The sequence below is a fragment of the Schistocerca serialis genome, chromosome 2 (assembly GCF_023864345.2).
Source record: "Schistocerca serialis cubense isolate TAMUIC-IGC-003099 chromosome 2, iqSchSeri2.2, whole genome shotgun sequence".
Classification (NCBI taxonomy): Eukaryota; Metazoa; Arthropoda; class Insecta; order Orthoptera; family Acrididae; genus Schistocerca; species Schistocerca serialis.
In genome coordinates, this window is record NC_064639.1 from 1,149,826,145 (window position 1) to 1,149,849,216 (window position 23,072).

At 42.0% G+C, this 23,072-nt stretch overlaps 1 protein-coding gene and 1 non-coding gene across 2 annotated transcripts in view; one reads left to right on the forward strand and one right to left on the reverse strand.

The window, feature by feature from the left end:
- LOC126456677 (uncharacterized) overlaps positions 1 to 23,072 on the forward strand; it is a 726,929-nt gene that overhangs the window by 484,357 nt on the left and 219,500 nt on the right. The window lies entirely within an intron of this gene.
- Positions 19,911 to 19,985, reverse strand: Trnas-cga (transfer RNA serine (anticodon CGA)). The gene has a single exon. It is a non-coding gene; the product is annotated as a tRNA-Ser (tRNA).

A 23,072-nucleotide genomic window follows, 5' to 3' on the forward strand; every position in this document is an offset into this window, starting at 1 on the left:
CTTTACCGACGATCATTCCATTTTAAATCACTCCTAATGCGTACTCCCAGATAATTTATGGAATTAACTGCTTCTAGTTGCTGACGTGCTATATTGTAGGTAAATGATAAGGGATCTATCTTTCTATGTATTCGCAGCACATTACACTTGTCTACATTGAGATTCAATTGCCATTCCGTGCACCATGCGTCAATTCGCTGCAGATCCTCCTGCATTTTAGTACAATGTTCCATTGTTACAACCTCTCGATACACCACAGCATCATCTGCAAAAAGCCTCAGTGAACTCTATGACCAGCACTAAGCTTGATCCAGACAAATGTGGGTTAAATCGCAGTACATTGTCTTCCTCTCTCTCTCTCTCTCTCATCTCCCTGTGTGTGTTTTAGAGGGGCATTAGCCGCACATAGAGTTGGAATTTCCTGCGTAACGGCCCACACGAGACTTTTTAGTTGAGTATAAAGAGGAAATCTCAACTTGACAAAGGATCCTCGTCGTTGTGTCTATTAGGGCAGTGATGAAGCCGCCCCGTTTCCCGACTCGGCTGACTCACTTCCTCGGACAGCGGTTTGGGCCGCCCTTCCTACGCACGCCTGGCTTTTAGCACCGGATAAAGTGGCTCCCAGACGGCAGCCGGCTGCCAGAGTTTTCCGCGGCCCTGACGTCGCCTCCCTGGCAGTCTGCCCGCCGTCTGTGGGGGTGGAAACGCGACGGGGCCACCCTCAGAGGTCACGCCGTGACGTGCGACTTCCGGCTCTTCCTCTCCATAGAGTTACCGTACGTAGGAAAAAACCAAACCAGTCCAGTGCTCGGAAGCAACTTTGCACACCTCAGAGCTCTGTTGTGGATGTCCCGAGTGAATCTTTCTCCCTGTTTTGTGTCTGCTCTGCATAAGGTCATAATACGACATCTTTTTATGCTTCATTGTGTAATCAACAAGAAATAAATGATTCGCGGCAAATTTAGTCAAAAGCGTATTTTCATATTGAGGGGAGAAATTTACAAAAGTTCCAGAACATTTTGCTACATATTTATTGGAAGTAAACAGTCCCTTGTTTTACAAAATTGTTGAGGTTTTCGTGGCCACTGATTGACATATTGACGATTTCTCCGACGTTGGTGAAAACCTGCGACAAAGTATGTATCGAAAACACGAACTAACGGACCAATACAGGGTGGTCCATTGATCGTGACCGGGCCAAATATCTCGCGAAATAAGCGTCAAACGAAAAAACTACAAGGAATGAAACTTGTCTAGCTTGAAGGGGGAAACTAGATAGCGCTATGGTTGCTCCGCTAGATGGCGCTGCCATAGGTCAAACGGATATCAACTGCGTTTTTTTTAAAAATACACTCCTGGAAATGGAAAAAAAGAACACATTGACACCGGTGTATCAGACCCACCATACTTGCTCCGGTCACTGCGAGAGGGCTGTACAAGCAATGATCACACGCACGGCACAGCGGACACACCAGGAACCGCGGTGTTGGCCGTCGAATGGCGCTAGCTGCGCAGCATTTGTGCACCGCCGCCGTCAGTGTCAGCCAGTTTGCCGTGGCATACGGAGCTCCATCGCAGTCTTTAACACTGGTAGCATGCCGCGACAGCGTGGACGTGAACCGTATGTGCAGTTGACGGACTTTGAGCGAGGGCATATAGTGGGCATGCGGGAGGCCGGGTGGACGTACCGCCGAATTGCTCAACACGTGGGGCGTGAGGTCTCCACAGTACATCGATGTTGTCGCCAGTGCTCGGCGGAAGGTGCACGTGCCCGTCGACCTGGGACCGGACCGCAGCGACGCACGGATGCACGCCAAGACCGTAGGATCCTACGCAGTGCCGTAGGGGACCGCACCGCCACTTCCCAGCAAATTAGGGACACTGTTGCTCCTGGGGTATCGGCGAGGGCCATTCGCAACCGTCTCCATGAAGCGGGGCTACGGTCCCGCACACCGTTAGGCCGTCTTCCGCTCACGCCCCAACATCGTGCAGCCCGCCTCCAGTGGTGTCGCGACAGGCGTGAATGGAGGGACGAATGGAGACGTGTCGTCTTCAGCGATGAGAGTCGCTTCTGCCTTGGTGCCAATGATGGTCGTATGCGTGTTTGGCGCCGTGCAGGTGAGCGCCACAATCAGGACTGCATACGACCGAGGCACACAGGGCCAACACCCGGCATCATGGTCTGGGGAGCGATCTCCTACACTGGCCGTACACCACTGGTGATCGTCGAGGGGACACTGAATAGTGCACGGTACATCCAAATCGTCATCGAACCCATCGTTCTACCATTCCTAGACCGGCAAGGGAACTTGCTGTTCCAACAGGACAATGCACGTCCGCATGTATCGCGTGCCACCCAGCGTGCTCTAGAAGGTGTAAGTCAACTACCCTGGCCAGCAAGATCTCCGGATCTGTCCCCCATTGAGCATGTTTGGGACTGGATGAAGCGTCGTCTCACGCGGTCTGCACGTCCAGCACGAACACTGGTCCAACTGAGGCGCCAGGTGGAATGACATGGCATGCCGTTCCACAGGACTACATCCAGCATCTCTACGATCGTCTCCATGGAAGAATAGCAGCCTGCATTGCTGCGAAAGGTGGATATACACTGTACTAGTGCCGACATTGTGCATGCTCTGTTGCCTATGTCTATGTGCCTGTGGTTCTGTCAGTGTGATCATGTGATGTATCTGACCCCAGGAATGTGTCAATAAAGTTTCCCCTTCCTGGGACAATGAATTCATGGTGTTCTTATTTCAATTTCCAGGAGTGTAGTAACCCCTATTTTTTATTACATATTCGTGTAGTAGGTAAAGAAATATGAATGTTTTAGTTGGACCACTTTTTTCGCTTTGTGACAAAGGCGCTCTTTTAGCAGTACCATCTAGCGGGCCAACCATAGCGCCTTCTGGTTTCCCCCTTCAAGCTAGATGAGTTTCGTTCTTTGTAGTTTTTTCGTTTGATGCTTATTTCGTGAGATATTTGGCCAGGTCACTATCAATGGACCACCCTGTATAAACACAAACCATCAACCGACGGAGAAAAAAGGTGTGATTAATGTGCTTGCAACGCGCACAAGACGAATATGTGAGCCGCAGCACCTTGGACGCGAGATGCAGCAACTCGAATATCTTGTGAAGAACGACGGGTACTCCGCCCGTTGCATAAGAAGTGTCACTAAATCTAACACTTTACCACGTAGCATGTCGGAAGCAGAAACATCTGATACGACCTTGCTGCCAAACATCCCCAGGGTGACGGAGAGAATCGGCTGTATATTACGCAGACACGGCGTAAACACTACTTGCAGTCCGACCAAGAAGATCAGAGAACATCTAAGATGGACAAAAGATGAAAAGGGACCCACTTGCAGTGTTGGGAACACATTACACACCCAGTACGTGTGGAAAAATCTGTGCGGAAGTGACTGGACGATCCATCAATACCAGGATCACCTAGCAAAAAACGCATTGCAGGCTGGGACAGGTGGGGAAATCGGCCGTATTGGAGCATGCATTGCGCAACCGCGACCACATAATGTTTAGTTCGTTCAGTATTGATTGGCACTCCCGATACAGCTGCTGCAAAGTAGAAGTTTGAATGTGATTCGAGGTATGTGTGAAGATGGACTTCAGTACTTTCTACCGCCACCAGATGGTTTTGCTGCTTCCCATAGGTGGCTAATGGCGGCAGCACTTGTTCCAGCTTGCGAGGATACTGTAGTGGACATCGATAAGACAACATGGAAGCAGGCAAGTATGTGTATCAACGTACTATCTGGTTTTCTCTGGAGGGAGAGAGTGACTGTGTCAGAAATCCACAAGAGGTTACTGCCCATATGTGGGGAAACAGCACCAAGACCTGTGTCGTTGGGCAACAAGAGTTCATAGATGGCAGAGACTGTGTAGGAAAACGCTAAAGCACTGGGCGTCAAACAACTGCACGCAAACCAGAAACGTCCAGCGTGTCAGTGACTTGATAATGGGCTATAGGGCAATCACTTTTGGTGAACAGGAGAAGGCAACAGATCTATCGCGGCGAACCCTCTACACTATCATCCATAAGAATTTGAAGACGAAGAAGGGTTGTATACAATGGGTGCCACATTCCCTCAGTGTAGCACAGAAACAGGAGCGTGTGCAGACATTCCAACAGTAGGTGCAACAGTGCAGTGCAGATCCAGCTGAGTTCTTTGAGCGTCGGGTCACCGGCGGCGTGTCATGGTTCTTCCACAGAAAAGAAACGCCAGTCTATGAAGTGGAGTAATAGTGGGAGCCCTCGTCCGAAGAAGTTACGGCCGGGACTATTAGTGCAGAAACCGATGGCAGTTGTACTCTCAACAGTGGTCTGTACTGTAGACCACAACACCAACTCCGCGGACACACCCAACAACGCGGCCATGGAAAATGGGACCGTGGCGTTCTGTTCCGACACTATAACGCACCGCCATATGGCAGTCTCCAGACCATTGCCACCGTGCGTGAACTAGGGTTTACTGTGCTGCCACATCATCCATATTTGTCGGATCTGCCTCCTAGCGACTATGCCTTATTCAGTGCAGTGAAAGAGAGGTCATACGGGGTAGAAAGTTCACCACCAATGCCGAACTTCATCCAGTTGTCCACTGTTAGCGCCATGATACCCGCCCAAAGAAAGGTTTGCTACTCAAAAACGGAAGCTGGCAGAACGACAGCAGAAGTACATAGACATCCATATTCGGTTTTTCAGTAGATGGTTCCAATGAACATAAAAAAATAAAAAAAAAAGTTGTGCTAATCGTTTTTTAACGTCCCAAGTAAAATTCAACGGCACGAAAGTCCTTGCTGTGTAGAAGAGCTTGTTCTGTGAAGCCTCCAAAAATTCACAAATATGCCAACAGCAACAACAAGGAAGAGGAGAGCCTCAAGCTAAACAGATCCTGAGTTCCCGTGCTGGAGCGAACGACCGCAGCACGCAGCGCGAGGAGAACCACGTTAGTGCCATATAGGTGCATGTCCACCAGTCTTCCTGTGTTGCGCTGGTTGTCCACATACGCTTCATGACTTCACTGCCATGGCTTACTTAAGCGGCGGAGTGTCAACCCATGACCGTCCAGTGCCAGTTCTAAACAGTCTACAGCAGGGGTGTCCAACCTTTTAGTTTACCTGGGCTGCACTGGAAGAAGACGAATATTTGTAGACAGCACATAATATACTTAACACTAACAATAACTGCCGAGAAAAAAGTGTGTGGTTAATGCATTTATGTAAATTAGAATTTATCAATTTATGATTCTTTAATTCTTAAAAAAGCGAGATGCAGTTAATTTGAAATTTTATGTATGAGGTTTCACGAATAATTTACCCTTGTGTAATTGTAAAAATTTGAAATTAATGTGATGTTTGACTTTGAATTTGAAAACTAATGTATCAATATCATGTTAGATCGAAATGGTTCCAATTCTCAAAGTGTTCTTAATATACTCATCTGAGATTCTGGCTCTATTTTTACTCCTTGTGTGCTTTACACTTCAAAATAACTGTTCACAAGCGTATAAGCATCCAAACAAAGATGACATACATAACGCATGACTGCGGCAAGGGATATTATTTTGTCTCTGGGCAGCTATGTTTTGCAAAAGTCCAACAAAGAAACATGATAAAATCTTTCTTTCACTTGACATTCCATTTGACAATCTTCTGGCAACGTACCCATACTGTTTGTAAAAGGTGTTGCAGAAATACAAAACATTTGATTATTTTTAAGAAACTGTTGAAATCGATTTTCAAATTCTTGCATCAAATCGAGAAGTGTGGCTGCGCATTTAATCCCTTCTTTAGGATTACGTTTCTAAATCTCTAGTTTCGCAGTTTCGACTGGAGTAGCGATTCGACTGAAGTAGCTAGCCATAAGATAACAGTCCAGCGCTTCTCACGAATTGGCCGGCAATAAGAACGAGACTCTGGAGGTTCAACTATAGCCTGTGATGGACCTATGAGAGAACAGCATCGTAACTTTACATGAAAAGAGTTTTATGGACCTTTTTCCAAAGCGAACAGCATAGTCTTGTATGCGGTTGACTTTAGCATGGTAACAGACAATGACCTAATTCTTGAATTACGGAAGAAGAAGAAGACTAATATTTTATCCTGTAAGCATAAAAAGTTTTCAAGAATTTAACAGGCTGGAAGCGCTAGGAAAGACATTATTAAACTGGTTTCGGAGTTAATCCTTGGGATTTACGGTCTGATACGTGAAGATACTACATTCACCTACCTGTAAGTAAATATTCACAGGTTTTAGAAGTCGTCTGATAATAACGACACCATTTTCGACTCAGTTGGATCTGTAATATGTTTAGTACAGATACTGTCTGTATTAAATCTTTGTTCTCAAATTTGATTAATTTTCAATTTTTCAATATTTTGTTGAGATAAGGCGTGGCTTAACAAACATACAACTTTGCCCTTATCTGTGTGAAAATTTCTTTTAAAGTGTCCGTCTGTTATGAGTTTGCAGGGAACATACTACCTGCTAATTAGCATGACTATCGTAGTGTTCGAGTGCTCAGAAACTGTGATGCGATACATTTCGGGAAATGTGACGCACTACTTCCCACTATGGGGTGCTGGGTACGGCGTAGTGGGCGTTGTTTTTACGGACACCGCTGACTAAGAAAATGGCTTGCATTATGAATGATGCAGCAGTTCCAAGAGGCCAGACGATACGCTGCAATTTCGCTAGTATTGTTCATCCTCTTCAGTCCGTGCAGACACATACGTATGTGGACTCCGAGGTTCCACATCGTAAAATTAATAGACACTTTTTGCCGACTCACTTGGTGCGAGCTAGCGGCAACAACGGAACCTACGCAGCCTACACGATTGTGTATTACAGGTCTTCGGCTGGTGGAAATCGTTTATTAATTTTACGAAGTGAAATCCCGGCGTCCACGCACGTGAACCCACGGGACTAAAGAGGACAAATCGTTGTTGTCAAATTTGCAATAATTTTTAACCATATGTTGTTCATATAAGGCGTGGCTTATCCAAAATACGACTTTGCCCTTATGTGTGTGAAAATTTTTTTCAAATGGGAAACTTCAGTTGAGATGTGTTACTTCAAATGTTTCGAAGAGGGTATTTACCTTAGACATAAAAACAATGACAACCAGGTCTGAACGTTACTAAATACTTAAATAGAGCAGTGGATGTTAATGGCAATCTGCGTTATTGCAATATGAAAGCAACGAACTTAAACTAAGACCTGCGAATAGTTCTGATGTAAATTGTACTTTTACGAAGATTCAGTACAAGTATCTACCGTTTGTACTGAATAGATTGACGCTGCACTTTTAATATACAAGCGTAATCCAGTAAGCAATCCCGATGTGTATTCCTTCCGTCGAGTGTAGTCTGCAGTTTTTCTAAAACTGTATCTTGTATCTTATGGTTTTCGTTCCATATTTTTCCTAGTTATCCAAAGCTGATGAATATAATTAACATCTAACTTGCTAAATCCTAAACTTACGTTGTGTTACCAAAGTCTGTTTGCAATAGAAGCTTTTCAGTGTATTTCACACCCTCTTTAAAAGTGGTTTAATTTGATTTTGTATAATGTTACTTCCTATATAGTCTCTGCTCTACGTATTTTCACAGTCTGCATAGTTACAAAATTCTCATTGTTGAATTCTATTCCTTAAAATTTCGCTTGAGTTTCAGTCAAAAGTAAACTATCTTAAAACCAGAATTACTGTGTTATTGCATCTGTAATTTTACAAATACGACGTGACTGGGAAAGCGCTTCGTTAGTTGTTCCTGGTTACCTCGGCTACTGTAACGTTAATAACAAAAATAAATTATGGAATGTCACTCTGCTTCATTGTCGGCAAGGGTAAAATACCTTACACTTGTCCAGCTGAGTAATTTTATTACACTGTCTATTTCTACGTTGCTTGCTGGTACATCTTTCAAGTAAACTCTACATACGAATCGACTTTGCACATACTAGTATCAGCTGCTGGAATGGTGCGCTAAATAGTATGGGTGTCAAGTTCAAAAGATGTAGCTACAAGGGTTGTAAGAAAATGTGGGATTAGTTTTTCACCTGCTCCTCAGAAGTCAACACGAAAACAAACCAGACAGGAAACACAGATAAAATTCTATATTGCTTGCAAACTAGCTGCGTAGAAGTTTCTCTCACGTGGGGCTAATGTAAGTTTCAATGTGGCAATATGATACATCCCTGGTCACAAAAATATCTCGGTATCTAGTAAGAAGAGCGGATTCTGTGAAGAAACGAAACTTACGCAACGAAGGAACGTAAACTTTCTGCTGCACACATTAGTAAGGAGAAGTAACCGGAACCAATAACGAAGACAGTATTTAGTTATTTGCAAGATTTGTATTCTTTAAATAATATCTCACATTGCATGATACACGCCCGGAGAAACATGAACGACTTGTTGTGTGAAACAGGATTTATTGTAATTTAACGGTCGATGCATGAAAACAAAAACAAAAAATCTTACGACATTTTCGAAACAAAAATAATTATACAAATTGGATTGTGGACTGGCGTCACAACAAATTAGTTTTATTATGCGGGTTATGATTATCTGTGGTTCTGACTTTTTTTTCTGTTCAATTTTTTAATTGAGGGAACAGCGCAGGAGTCATCGCCTGTTAACTGATGTGGCAGTTATTCTGCTTTTACATGGATGTGTCGACACGGACTGTCAACTACATAGGTTACTGTTAAAAAATGTTTGTGGAGAGGAGAACCAAATATTTCCGTGTCAGGTAATGACAGAATCAGCTATACGAATGCAACTTAGCGTTCGGTGCGATATGACGACAAATGTAATAATGGTTGCTGAATTACAAGTCGTGAAGAAGAAATTCTTTCTCCTATATAAATAAGATCTTTGAGATATGACTCGTTACATATTATCTTTTTCGGACCTTATTTCGAATGCCAAGCTTATTTGCAGCCTTCAGCGCAAGTTTGTGGCTGTTGTTACTCATTTAGGCGGTTGTATTATATTTCTCGTGTACACCTATAAACGTTGCAGATGGCTGTCTAGTGTTTTTAAAATGTACATCAAATTCATGAGGTAATCCATAAAGTATAAAACTAATACATAACGGAACACTAACTTGAATCTGTGCAGGGATATAGGAGCACTACTTGGCCAGATTTAGTGGCAAGTCAGCATTATACAGTCATCAAATCAAAAAGACTTTGAACGTGTGTCTCATATATTGGCTTGCCACATCTGCGTAACAGCAAGCTTTGTACATCCGAGTATCCTATATGCTTCCAGTCTCGGGGAAGAACACATCGTATTTCTCTGCGGACAATATACCAACATCAAACACACATTACACTCAACAATATTCAAGAGCCCGTACATGCAATGCTCTGAGACGAAGACCAATGGACCATGTTAAACTCACTCACTGAGAATATAACCAAAGCGATTTATAGGGAGTATGTCAAGCCAGACAACGTGCCTATATGCAAGGACAGGAAGCCATCCACAGTGTGGAAAACAGCACTGGTTGCGACATGGAATCATGTGATGATACTAGTCCCGATACGACCTTAAATGAAAATAATTCTATATACAAGAAGAAAAATTACATGCTGACTGTTGTTGTTGTGGTCTTCAGTCCTCAGACTGGTTTGATGCAGCTCTCCATGCTACTCTATCCTGTGCAAGCTTTTTCATCTCCCAGTACCTACTGCAACCTACATCCTTCTGAATCTGCTTAGTGTATTCATCTCTTGGTCTCCCTCTACGATTTTTACCCTCCACACTGCCCTCCAATACTAAATTGGTGATCCCTTGATGCCTCAGAATATGTCCTACCAACCGATCCCTTCTTCTGGTCAAGTTGTGCCACAAACTTCTCTTCTCCCCAATCCTATTCAATACTTCCTCATTAGTTATGTGATCTACCCATCTAATCTTCAGCATTCTTCTGTAGCACCACATTTCGAAAGCTTCTATTCTCTTCTTGTCCAAACTATTTATCGTCCATGTTTCACTTCCATACATGGCTACACTCCATACAAATACTTTCAGAAATGACTTCCTGACACTTAAATCTATACTCGATGTTAACAAATTTCTCTTCTTCAGAAACGCTTTCCTTGCCATTGCCAGTCTACATTTTATATCCTCTCTACTTCGACCATCATCAGTTATTTTGCTCCCCAAATAGCAAAACTCCTTTACTACTTAAAGTGTCTCATTTCCTAATCTAATTCCCTCAGCATCACCCGACTTAATTAGACTACATTCCATTATCCTTGTTTTGCTTTTGTTGATGTTCATCTTATATCCTCCTTTCAAGACACTGTCCATTCCGTTCAACTGCTCTTTCAAGTCCTTTGCTGTCTCTGACAGAATTACAATGTCATCGGCGAACCTCAAAGTTTTTATTTCTTCTCATACTGACTACATATTGTAAATAGAATGGTTAAAGGTTAGGGTTTAGTTATTATGAAATCTAGGGTAGGTGTTAGATTTATATGAAGAGTTCTGATTGGCGGCTGGAGACTTGATGGACAATTCCAAGACACTCACTGACATACACACCTGGTGAAGGAACGTTCTTCCATTATCACCTTTCCTGCCTCCTGTTTTTCTTCTTCCTAAAAATACAGTTTTGGTTTATACTTCAGTTTTACAAAATTTTGTTCACAAATGTTTATTATTTTTTAAATCTTCTTCTGAAATGCAAGAATCACGTTTATTTTAGAAAAAATTTGCCCAATTTTTAATACGTCTTAAAGATAAAATATGTCATAGCCTCTTCCGTCTTCCTAAAGTCCTAAAATCATAAATCGTTAATTTTAAGGGTTTCCTTTTTTAATTACTTTTAAGTCTACAAGTATTTAAAGCTGCAGCATTATTAACCCTTATTAAAAATTAGAAATAACAAATAGGTCGTATTGTGAAAGTACGACCTACCTTAGTAACAAGGTGGGACGTCGTTTGTAAATGGGAGCAAATAAATACATAAATCAATAAATATCCAAAAACCATTGGAACTTTGAAGGACAGTAACATCCAGACGTGTTTATCTGGCAATATATCTGGGGAATAGGAAAGTTATCTTTGCAGTTACTCCACGTGTGTAATGTAGGAACTTTGGAACTACTCAGTGTCATGAAGCGTTAACCGGTAGTTGACACGAAGAATGCTAATATGTAAGGCAGATGGTACCCGGCGGTATACACTTAGTATCGTGACCAAAACATTTACTAGTCCGTAACCACTTATCACAAACGCTTCACTCTTCTTTTCGTGACTGAAGAAAAACATTGAGAAATAACTCACAAACAACAAGTTGCATACTTTGGGTACGACAAGGAAACGTAAAAATACAAAAAGATTTAGCATAAGGATTGGCGTTGAGAATAGAAACCCTCACACACTCGAGTGTCAAGAAACTAGCCGTGACAGTCTTTAGCTGCCTATAGTCGCCAACCCAATGTACAAGCCGTTTTTCGTGTTTTATCATATGTTTAAATAAGTCTTTGTTATTACAGAAACTATATTATTCTCTATTCATGTAACGGCTAATCATCGGGAGAACGCGTGGCGCCTCTGAAGACGGGCCACGCTCTCGAATATCTGGTCACAAACTGAAACGAGCCCAAGGGCTTCGTCCCTTATATTAAATCTCACGTACTGTCCCTGTCTTTTCCCCGAGACTTTTATCGTAATACATAACGTCATGGTACTAAAATTCAATTGAGTTCAGTTTTATCAGATGTTTATTAGAGATTGAAAGCTAAAGAAACAGTTGCTCCTGATTTGAATATATTGACTTCTGGATGAGACGGAAATTAACTTTACCGGAAGAATATGTTTTAATTTTTATGGAACGTACCACAATAGGATGGTGACTTATTTAGGCATTCGAAGACAACTTTGAGGGAGAAGAATTTGATTAAATATTTTTGAGTTGTATATAGTGTTCTTTTCCACTCAGCGGCGATTTAACGAATGCTGTTGACAACAGGTATATTAGAAGTTTATCACAGTCAGCACACCTGCTCTACGTATCCTAGTATCTATTCCGTCTTGCGCTGTACAGTGCTGATTCTGTATTCTAAGAACAGAAATTAACGTTATCAGTAAGTGAAGAATTGTGGTCCACGAGAAATAAATTGATTGAAATTATTTTCTATCTGAACTGTTGTGAGGCGTTTAAGAAACTTAGAGGAGATGAAATACGACAAGTAAAAATTACGACTGTATGACACCATAACACATACTAACGTAACAAATGTTGTCAAGTGCCTGAAAACGCTGATCATTTTGGGAAAGTACTTCCTCAGTTCCAAGACAGTGCGTGATAGCCTCACACCCTTCTCGTTTAGGGAAGCTTTTTGCCGCCTGTGCCAGTCAATGTCAGATGATTTTCCGCTTTCGATAATCTCCTGTAACATTACTAAAAGGAGATCATGTACGTCATTATTCTCAGTTCTGCTACTACTTAGGTTTCCCACAAAATTTTTGTGTCATGGAATCTTATACCGCTTTTACTTTCTATTGTTTCTTGGATATTATTATTTATTGTTGAATCCATTTTGGGACAAAAAATTAAAGATCACTGGCGTTAAGGTACGACTACTATTTTGCATCTTTATTACTGCAAGTTTGTCTTCTAATTACTTTACAATATTCCTTGTACAACACAGAATGTATAACTGATTTCTTACCTTGTAGAACATATCCTATTTTGTGATAATGGTGCGGAAGAAAACGATCATTTTAGTTGGTGCAGCTGTACTAATACTATGATTTTTTTCTTTTATTTCCAGGTATGTTCTGGTCTGCGTGCCATCCATGTCGTGGAACGTGAGTAGTTTTACAGATACTTTAATGTTTGTGGATAACTACTTCGAGAGTGTTTCGAGATTGCTGTTTCTCGTAATACATTTATTGTGAAAAAAGATGGCATGCACGACCTACCCATTCACAGCACTTTATCACGTAGAAATAGACTTTAACTGCTTAGGTTTAACTGCCTGTAGCTCTCTTTCTATGGAAATACACATTAGCGAAGTTTATTGCTACCTAATATGCGTAAGACCTGAGTTTGTTACCGACACTTCTGTTCCTTATTCGGACATTGCCTTAGACGGAAGGAGACAAGATGCATAATTGATGATAATTGAACTCTTCATTATATATCAGCCTTTTGGGTGTACGCATATGGGGCAACCGTAAAGGAAACGATTGTAGTTACGGAGTGTGGCCGCTCAAGTTGTCAACACTGTGCCTAATGTAGAATTTTCCTGCGGATAGTTCACCTATTTCTGTTCATAATAGGCAGTACTGAGTAGGGCAAAGTGGAGAAATTTATGTTGAACACGATTATAAATATGGCGCGAGGAAGTGAAAGGAAAGGAGAGGGGAAAACTAGTTGCCGCACAGTCGAGTCAACCAGAAATGCCTTAACGAGGCCGTTCAATTTAATACCACTGTCCGGCGGTGAAGTGATTACTATCAACGTTTCCTACGGGCTTAGACTGTGAAGGAGCAACGAGGACGCTGTAATGCAACTGGTGCACAATCTCGCCACCAAATTCCGGTGATAAAAGTTCTACATACGATCTGACGCTGTTGGAATAAACAGCTCAATAAACTGCCTGTCTGCCTGAGATCGTTACCGCATTCGGGTGTGGTGCAGGTTGACTAGCAGATGAACAGTCCGAAGCCCGTTCGTAAAAAAAAAAGTTTCATCAGGAATGTGGAATGTACTCAACGACTGTGATATGTCTTTCAAAATGATGGAGCACAACATTCAGTCGTCCTTTCCTTTCAGGCTTCCTTAACGCAAATCTAGATTTCGCCGAGTGCCTAGCCATTATCAATGCACTATTTCATAGTTTCAGTTCATATCTTAGTACGTCAGTCCTTTGTTGTTCTGGCTTCTGTCACAGTTCATTCAAAACTAGTAACTAGTCCCAACTAGTAAGTAGTCCCCTGGCCACTAGCTTAAGTTATAAATTAATATGCAATGTCTCATTGTGTGAGGGTATGCGACGCCGTTAATAGTAATCCGTCTGTCGGATGTGGACATTAAGTTCGGAATCCCCATGTTACCGAAACAGCGTCAACTAAAAATGTGTGCATTGATCGAGGACCACACAAATAAAATAATCGCTATGGGGTGGTGACGAGTGCGAGAGCAGGATAAATTATAGCAGTTTTACATTTTAAGAAGTCCAGAAAGCCTCATTTTACTGCCACATAACCTAAACGTTTGGATCCATGGATTTGAAAGCAAAAGTGAGCTGTGCGGATTCTCACTAGCTCTCATTGCATATGTAAATAATGAAAACACACTACTATTATTTCCGAAAATATGCCAAATTATTACACAGTAACAGGGTAAGTGTGTCTACACAAGCGCACCATTCAAAGCTGCACTGATTCGTTGCCAGAGAACGTTGACCCCCTTCTAGTTTTATCTTAGAGACTACATTCTTAACAAATTTGCACGAAAAAGATTGGCATGCGTTGGTATGAACTTTCTCAGTCGTTCTAATGCTGGAGGCAACTGCACCGTCTTGCTGGAAATTTAGGTTCGGAACATCCTGAACCTGAGTAATTACGAATTTCTCTGTTACATCTAGTCTGTAATCTGTCACACGTGGTTCGCTCCGTGAAACAGAAACGCAATCCACTTTTTTATAAAGTCATTACATCATTCCATATCTTTAAGGCTTTTAATACCACTTTTTGACCTCATTACGATTTCAGACAACTACACAGCCTGCTCAGAAACACAAGAAGTTGAATCATCATTCAAAAAGATACATTCGGAAGCTTGTTTACCTCACTCACTCTTCTGAGTACATCTGAAAGACAGCTTGTCACTGGGCTGCCATTTTTTGAAGTAGGAGCATCTCTTACGTCTAAAGCGTGGCATGTCATTCCGCTGTACATTTCGCAACAATTGCGGCTCTTAGAGAATAGGATCAAACACTGCTGAAGAACTTTGTGCAGTCTTTCTTGTTGGTAGAGGACCCGACGACGACGACACAGAAACGCTTCTTGAGAACTTTTGAAAACACCTCTTGCACCTCCTCGGTATTATCGTCTGCTATTTGGAGCTCTGCCATCGATTTCGCCCGTAAAAATTCTTCCAGCTTGTCTGAACGAACGTGTCTAGTTATTGGTAGAAACTTCTTCATTTTAGAAGTCGGGATTTGACTTGCCACACAGATTGTATCTCGGCCAACAGTTGAGCTCACATCTTTATCGTTCAAAGAAGCCAACTAAATTCATGCCCCTAGACTTTAAAATTCCAAATTAACAAACACAACTAAGGCGCAGGCGTGCTTGATAGTCACAAGTCAAGTTACCTGCTACTAACACGATAATTATGATGTTGTGGTAATCATAATGACATAGGGCCACTAGACATTCCAGTGTTATCCATTGCACTGGGTACCTTGGGAAGTCAAGGAAATTACATATACTGGCTCTTAATTTATTCAGTGATTGTGATCGGGCTCTTGATGTATTTCTACGGTCAACTTCTGACGAACCACTCACTTAATACCGTACCATTTCTGTCACAAAGTATGGTCTCCTCTGGATTAGGAGGCCGGCTACCATTTGCCACCAACAGACACAAGTACGTGCGTGAAATACAATTGTGAAACCACTGTACGTGTGATTTGCTGCCAAGGACTTAACTGGTAACGAGTCCCATTCGGAGTGGGCGCTTAACAATGCATACCGTGTTCTGCCGTGTGTCACTTTCTCTCGCCAAAAAGGCGGAGTGAAGGACGTGGATTTGCTAATGTTTCACAGAGTCTACGCATATAAACACCGACAGGACACCACTATCCGAACACTGGGTAGAACGAAGAAAGGGGTAGTGCACAATCATATAAGAAACGAAATTCGGGGTGTTAGTTTTTAGACGAAACACGTAAACAGTTACGCATAATCGTAGACAGCAATTCATTGCTGTAATGACAAAACAACGATTGAACTTGGAATAAATGGGTTTAGGTGACGCGAGAGTGTTGTATGTAAGGACAAAGTAAAACAGGGGTAAAATTCAAAACAGGCATAGTTGTAGTAGTGGTTCATTTTATTTTGTGACCTATCTTTCTGATGCAGTTATAAGGTACAATGTATTTCTAATACTATCTTACCGATCTCCTTATAATTGCCTCAGTTCACCCTTATTAGACCATTGAATGTTCGCCTGTCCTTTTTCTCCCTGTTTCTTTCACTTGCTCAATTCATATCCAGAAAAAGAACATCTCATAACAACTGTGCGAGTTCAATAGATAGAAACATATAGATTACTGCTACACAAATGTGAAGAAGAGTGGTAAATTACTTGAGAGTGAACTATTGTTGACTTGCCTACTTCTTAATGTTACCTGCATCCGGTGATGTTAACGGCGTTTGTTGTTGTTCTCTTATTGTTGTACCATTCAGCATTTTTGTTATAAGATTGAATTTCGTCAAGTATAACGGTGGGCTATATGGACCTTATCTTCCAGTATTGGCGTTAATCATACTCTTTTTGTTTGTTGTGTACGTTGTCGTGCATTGTTATTTTCTCGCTTATTGCTAAATTTCGATAGAGAAGAGTTTAGGTTGTTCCCATCGAGTTTACATACATCGGGTTTTTGTTTCTCTACTTGTTACTTTAGGAGGACAATATTTTCGACTTTGCGTGCCTTTTTCAATTGACTTGATTAAAATTTTAGCCGTATGGTCATTTTTTCAAGTACAGTGTTCGTGCCTGTGCATCTGAAAAAATAAAAAGTGATTTGCAGAAATAATAATTTCATGCTATACTCTTATACATCATAAAATACGCATTTATGTGTGTCAGAATACTTTTTTCAAATGCGTGGTCACGAAATCTTACATGTGACAGTTGGAATAGTAATGATTAAAAACAGTAAAATTTGGAAATGTTCCTCTCCAAACAGTTTTAAAAGACTATGGATCCCGTGGAAAATAGATAAGTTTTTTTTTCTTGTTTCTAGATGAGATGAATGAATATACCTTAGAATGAAAGGGTATCTCTCAGTCACTTGTTGGATGTCGCGATTTCGCTCTAATAGAAGAATGACAACGTGGCGTTAAGGCGGTGATATGTCCTTATATCCATTAGATTCAGTGTGCGTCCACAGCTTTGGAGTTTCTCTACCATTATCAGGATCCCATGTTGTGCGCTGTTGTCTTCTACGACTCTGTTTCAAGATCCGCTACAGGAAACAAGTTTTAGATATTTCTGCTACACTCGTTAGATTGCGTATACCAGTTTCCTCAGGCAATTAAAGTGCGTCGCAATCGTAAACCGCAAATTGCATTCTCCTATGGTAAACTGTTGTTGTTGTGGTGTTCATTCCGAAGTCTGGTTTGATGCAGCTCTCCATGCTACTCTATCCTCTGTAAGCACCTTCATCTCCGAATAACCACTGCAGCCTACATCCTTTTGAACCTACTTACTGTATTCATCTCTTTGTGTTACTGTATTCATCTCTTAGTCTCTCCTTCGATGCTAAAATGGTGATCCCTTGATGTCTCATAATGTGTTCTATCAATCGAGTCCTTCCTTAGTCTTCATTTTCTCTCCAGTTCTGTTCAGCAGCTCCTCATTAATTACATGACCTACCCATCTGTTCTTCAGTAATTCTTCTGGCGCATCAAATTTCAAAAGCTTCTGTCTTATTCTTAAATCTATTTTCGATGTTAACAAATTTCTCTTCTTCAGAAACGCTTTTCTTGCCATTATCCTCTGTACTTCGGCCATCGTCAGTTATTTTACTGCCCAAATAGCGAAACAAATTTTAATGTCTCGTTTCCTAATCTAATTCCCTCAGCATCACTTGATTTATTTCGACTACATTCCATTACCCATGTCTTGCTTCTGTTGGTCGTCATCTTATACTCTCCTTTTAAAGCAATGTCCAATCCATTCAACTGCTCTTCTGAATCCTTTGCTGTCTCTGACAGAATTACAATGTCATGGGCAAACCTCAAAGTTTTTAAATCTCCTCCCTGAACTTTAATCCGTCCTCCAAAGTTTTCTTTGGTTTCCTTTATAGTTTCCTCACTATACTTACTGAATAATATCGGAGGTGTCTCACTCCCATCTCAACCAATCATTTACATGTCTCTTGACTCTTATAATTGCTGTGAGTCTCTGTACATGTCATAAATAGCTTTTAGTTCCCTGTTGTACCCCTGCTACCTTCAGAATTTGAAAGAGTATATTCCAGTCAACATTTTGAACAGCTTTCCCTAAGTCTATAAATGCTATAAAGATAGGTTTACCTTTATCAACGATTCTGCTAAGAGAAGGCTTAGAGCCAGTGTTACCTCGGAGTCCTAAGTGGTCTTCCCCTGGATCGGCTTCCACCAATCTTTCCATTCTTCTGCAAGGAATTTATGTAAATTGTATTTCGCAATCATGGCTTATTAACCATTTCGTGGTCGATGGGTCACGCATGTCCCACTAAAGGAATGTGCAGTTTTGAGCGTCGGGACGTCTATATCAAATTTCCGTCTAGTGTTAACATAAAACGAGATGCCTTCGGAACTTGGAAAAAAATTCTATAGACCGTGGGGTCGATATGCAGAACGCTGTGAGGTATTAAAAAAGGCGGCGTGTGTTTCTGTGTGATACAGTGTGTTTATTTCACGAAAGTCATATCGAAGGAACACCTTATCCATTATAAGAATGGTTGAAGTGACTAAGTGTGTTTTCTTATTCATCAAAAACATTGCCTTGAAACATTTCCTCACCCCTCAGTAATTCTACTGGCTTGCACATATTTTGTATGTAGTGGGCCTTATATTTCCTAGACAACTTTATGGAATGTGCAAGACTTTGGTGTGTGGTATGTCAAAACCATCTTCAAATATTATGTTGAAAACATGTGTACGATATTTCCTGATTTTCGTTGTCAAGAGAATAAATGTGTTTTGGTTTTTTCATCTTTTGTTCCATATTGCCATCTTGATAAAATCGTACTAAAATTAAAAATGTAACTCTGAAAGCTCTAGTTTCACGTGAAAATATGGATCTAGTTAGGTTCGTGGGATACATGTGTTAGGGATAGCTGAAACGACCGATGTTCGGTTATATCGGTATTTTTCCACGTCAGGTTAACCTGACTATTAAAACAGCTGAAAAATAACAGATTTCTGAAATAACCTAGTTTCGGTTTTTTTATTCTTATTATTTCCGGTATTAAACATATATATCGAGCAAAGATTGAAAAATTATGACTCTGAGCTTCAAAATACATGGAACCAAAACATTAAATTAAATAGGCAAATAAAATAAAACTTATTCCTTCCATCGTTTGCTGCTTTTCTCGAAAAGTGATAAGTGGTGGAATAATACAAAAGCTCACCAGTATTCTGCTATTCATGCTAACTTCTTGAAACTCTGCTCCATCAGGGATCATAGCACTGTTTGGGCATCACGAATAGTTAGTAGTAAAGAGTGAAAGCTCAGGTTGTAGAACTTTGTTTTTCATGTTAATTTGTCCACTTACAAACGCAATAAGCAGAGAAAGGCTAATTACGTTGACACAGGTGACAGATCAGCTACCTCCTACTTTTACTGTACACTGTGAATGAATTCTTGCTAAATTTTTAATTATTACTGTTACCATAATTTCCTTCCTCTTTTATTGATTGGTAGAAATGGCAGACAAATCTTTAATCTGTTAAGGCAAATGAAGCACTGTACTTCAGTGCTATGTCACTCCGAAAACATATTTACAGACTATGATTGGTGCCATTGTGCTACACAACCGGTGTCCAGCGACTACTGTATAGAGCAGAATGAGATTTTCACTCTGCAGCGGAGTGTGCGCTGATATGAAACTTCCTGGCAGATTAAAACTGTGTGCCCGACCGAGACTCGAACTCGGGACCTTTGCCTTTCGCGGGCAAGTGCTCTACCAACTGAGCTACCGGAGCACGACTCACGGCCGGTACTCACAGCTATGAGTACCGGCCGTGAGTCGTGCTTCGGTAGCTCAGTTGGTAGAGCACTTGCCCGCGAAAGGCAAAGGTCCCGAGTTCGAGTCTCGGTCGGGCACACAGTTTTAATCTGCCAGGAAGTTTCACTGTATAGAGCAGTTGGCGGCAACTCTTGGACACTACACGCACACGTGTACCTTAAGGCATAACATACGGCGACTGGTACAGTATTGGCTCAGCAATGTTGTACCAGTTCTTATGCCATTTGTTTGTTGCTCGTTTCTGTCGCATTGTTACTAAAATATAACTAATGGCTTTTCTCATTTGCCGTGATAACGCAATGTTTCAAACCAGTGGAAATTGGACAAACAAAAGCTACTCCTATCTTAAAAAGGGTTGGTTAAAAAAGAAAACTTTTAGCACTACTGCTGTGGCTAATTGATATTTCATTTTATTATTCGGTTATTAGTAAAACACAAAAAGAAACATCTGTTTGAAACACCTGTTATATCCGAGAAGCAACAAATGCCGAAAATACTGATTATTGATTATTCAGAACTAAAATACTGATATGGGTTTTAATCGGTCGATTTTTTCTGTCCCTAACATGTGGCCGTCCGTTGTGGCCGAGAGGTTCTAGGCACTTGAGTCCGGAACCGCGCGACTGCTACGGTCACAGGCTCGAATACTGCCTCGGGCATGGATGTTTGTGATGTCCTTAGGTTAGTTAGGTCTAAGTAGTTCTTAGTTCTTGGGGACTGGTGACCTCAGATGTTAAGTCCCATAGTGCTCAGAGCCTTTCGAACCTGCGTCCCACTTCACCGAACATCAGCGGCGTTAGGCTTAAAATGTTTTGGGTAGTGGAAGTGTATTATTTATCAGAAAGACAGCTTTTGGCCTTTTACTTTTAAAAAACATGCAAAATTAATTTTAACTATTGAAGAGGTGAAGTGGAGTTTGGGTAATGTTCGCACTTGTCAGCACCTGCTTTCTTCGGAACCGGATTCTTGTGATAAACTGCAGGATCAGTCATTATCTTGGTAATTTGTCTGCTGTACTGGGCAAGGAGCTCCTCTTCGCAGCAGATGTTTTCGCACGTCCAGCCGGAGCACGCACGCCGGGTGGCGCAGCGGCGGCAGAACCTGTATGGGAGCAAGTGTGGGCGTAACAATGGGCGGCGGTCGGTAAGGCACGAGGCCAGCCCCTGCTGGCTGGTTGCCTGGGTGACCCAGATGCGGCGGGCAACGGTACACGGCGAGCGCCGCGTCCGGGACGCAGCCAAGGCGGTCAGCCGCGGCGCGCTGCGGTGGCCGCGTCAACCCGGCCGCACGCGTCCGCGCCTCGACTGACGCACCGCTAGCTCGACACGCGCAGCTTCTCAGAGGGGCCGCCCGGCGTCGTCTCGTTCGGTGGCACGCAGGCGGCACTTCTCACACGACGGAAGAAGCCTTTATCGGGCTGCTCATGGACGTGTTTTGCAGTCACGCGCTGATAACTGTTTTGTTCAGAAGCAACGTAAGTCTAAGCTCGAGTCCCAGACCATGGAACAGTCTTCATGAGAAACAGCATTCTACATTTATACGCCGCAAGCCACCTTATGGAGGCGGAGGGTAGCTTGTGTACCACTGTAATTTCCTCCTTTTCCTGTTCCACTCTCGAATGGTTCAGCATAAGAAGGGTTGCAGGTATTCATCGAATCTAACTTCTCGCGAGAGCAATATGTTGGTTCACTGTTCTAAGAAGAGTAAACCATACCACGACGCAGCGTCTGCCACTGCAGTTGCCTGAGCACCTTACTAAATGTATCTGCATCGAAACCCACTGCTCGTCTTTGGTTGTCCTCTAATTTTCAATCCTATCTGGTACGAATCCCAAACTGGAGAGCAATATTCAACTATTGCACGAACAAGTGTTTGTAAGATAGCTCCTTTTTGTATAGACTACGTTTCCTCAACATTCTTCCAGTGAATGTCAGGGTGGCATCGGCCAGACCAACGATTAGTTCTAAGCGGTCGTCCAACTTTAAATTTTTAATTGTAATTTTTAATTTTATGGGTGTGACTACTTCTAGTAATTTGAATTATGTTAATACCTTCAACTGCTGACGGGCGTTGACATATCAAAATGTATAATGTATAAGGTGAAAATGTATGCCCGACCGGCACTCGAACCCGGGATCTCCTGCTTACATGGCAGACACTCTAGCCGTCTGAGACACCGAGAGTGCAGGGACTATCTCGCGCACGCCTCCCACGAGACCCACATTCTCTCCTTGTATGTCCATCCACTACATATAATGTGTATACTTCTAGTAATTGTTGTGAAACCGTGTAACCATGCAATAATGGGTCTTTTTATTTGCACTATACGTTTTATTCTTTTATGCTGAACGTTAATTGCCAGTCGCTGCATCGAGCGTCTGTCCTCTGCTGTTCTTCCTGCATTTCGCTGCAGTTTTCTAACTCCGCGACTTCTCTGTATACAACAGCATCATCCGCGAAAAGCCCCATGAAATCATCAACTTGATCTACTAGGCCATTTATATATGTTGTGCAAAGTAATGGTCGTATAACAACACTCCCTTAGGGTCCGACAGAAGCTACTGTTACGTTTGTAAGACTTGACAATGACATTCTCTGTTCTGTTGGCTAGAAACTCTTCAGTCCAATCACACAACTGGCCTGATACTCGTGCGCTCGTATTTTATTCCTTAGGAATCAGTGCGAAACTGTGTCGAACTTTTAATGGGTCACTTTGACGAACAAAGCGAACTGAGTTTCGCACGACCGTTGTTTCCGCAGTTCATGTTATTTCCTACAGAGGATTACGGGAAAGAAGTGAGCATAGAATTTTGTATCCCACCTGGAAGGAGGCGCTTGAGTAGGAGCAGGAAAGGTAAAACACGTCGATACTGCAAATACAGTTAAAGCACCTTTACTAGTGTATAAACATATTACATAGCTTTAGGTGATGAGCACGTAGGTGCGACGTCGTGGCCCCATCGTAACTGATTCAAAGTCTCAATAGCAAGGCAAGGTGAAGCGATGTTTCCTGGCTGTCCGCACTTGCTGAATATGGGGAGAAT